Here is a 1,150-nt window from a genome sequence, read left to right as displayed (position 1 = left end):
GGGGCTGTCTGAACGTGCTCGGGGGTTTGCGAGGAAAGAAGGGAGGGAGAGGGGGGGAGGGTCAGAGGTCAGCCTCATCGTCATTGTCAGCCCGGGAGATGAAGCCGTTAGCAGGGCCGTATATCGCCCCCGTGTGTGCAGGGAAGCTATCAAAGCTCGGAAATCCGACGCGGCGTTTGCGTCCATTACCGAACAGGGTGAGCAGCGCGCCCATAAACCGCCGTCCCATTTCACTCCCCCCCCCCCTGCTCCTTCCCCTCTGCCTCTCCAGATCCACCACTCCCTCTCTCTCCCTTCCCGTTCTCTTTGGCTGCTCTCCTCTCACGCTCATCGTTTGTGAATCGTCATATCTTTTTCCCACCAATTTGTGGTTTCGTGAGTTCCGTAACAAGCCTTTCGTCATCTCTCACTAGCGATCGTGTCGTGTCGGACCAGTAGCTCTACCTAAAGGGAAGATTCTCAAGTAGTTTGCCGTTGTTGTTTTTTCCCCTTTTTTTATCTCGTTCTGATTATTTCTTCCACGCTATCTTTGCCGTCACTTCCTTTCATTGCCCTCCGCACTTTCTACATTTTTCATATATACGGTTTTCGAGTCGCAATAAAGGGAGAGCCTGAGCCCCTCCCACCATACGCACTTGCTGCTCTTGATGTCCTCTCTTCCGGACTCCCGACAACGGAACGGTTTCGGCCCTCTCGCCGTAGTGACTGACCGGGCGTGCTACTGCAACAGGGATGCGGTGAATGGTACTGTGTGTGCGTGTGTGCGTGTGCTCCAAGCGCAGCACGACCGGGGCGGAGCGGAGGGCCATCAGGCAGCAGGGGCAGCAGCAGTTGGTTTAATACCACATGTTTATACGCATGACGTGCTCCGGCCACCCCGCGAGCGAGCAGAGCGGCAGGAGAAGAAGCAGCGCGTTCCTATGTCGCTGTACTTACAACATGTATAGCCTCCGGGGGAGGGAGGAGGGGGGGGGAGGCATGGTGTATTAAAAAACCCTCTCGTCATCCCGTCCGGATGAACCCGCGCCGCCCATCCGACGAGGGACATTATCGAGTCGAAAGAAGAGAAAACCTCGGCCGCCGCCGCGTTTATATCGGCTTCGTTTTTGACTGTGAGTTCAGGAAAAGGATTGACGAGGGGAGGGGGCAG

Source organism: Frankliniella occidentalis, unplaced genomic scaffold (genome assembly GCF_000697945.3).
Source record: "Frankliniella occidentalis isolate FOCC.00 unplaced genomic scaffold, Focc_3.1 Scaffold53, whole genome shotgun sequence".
Classification (NCBI taxonomy): Eukaryota; Metazoa; Arthropoda; class Insecta; order Thysanoptera; family Thripidae; genus Frankliniella; species Frankliniella occidentalis.
This window is presented reverse-complemented; position numbering follows the sequence as displayed.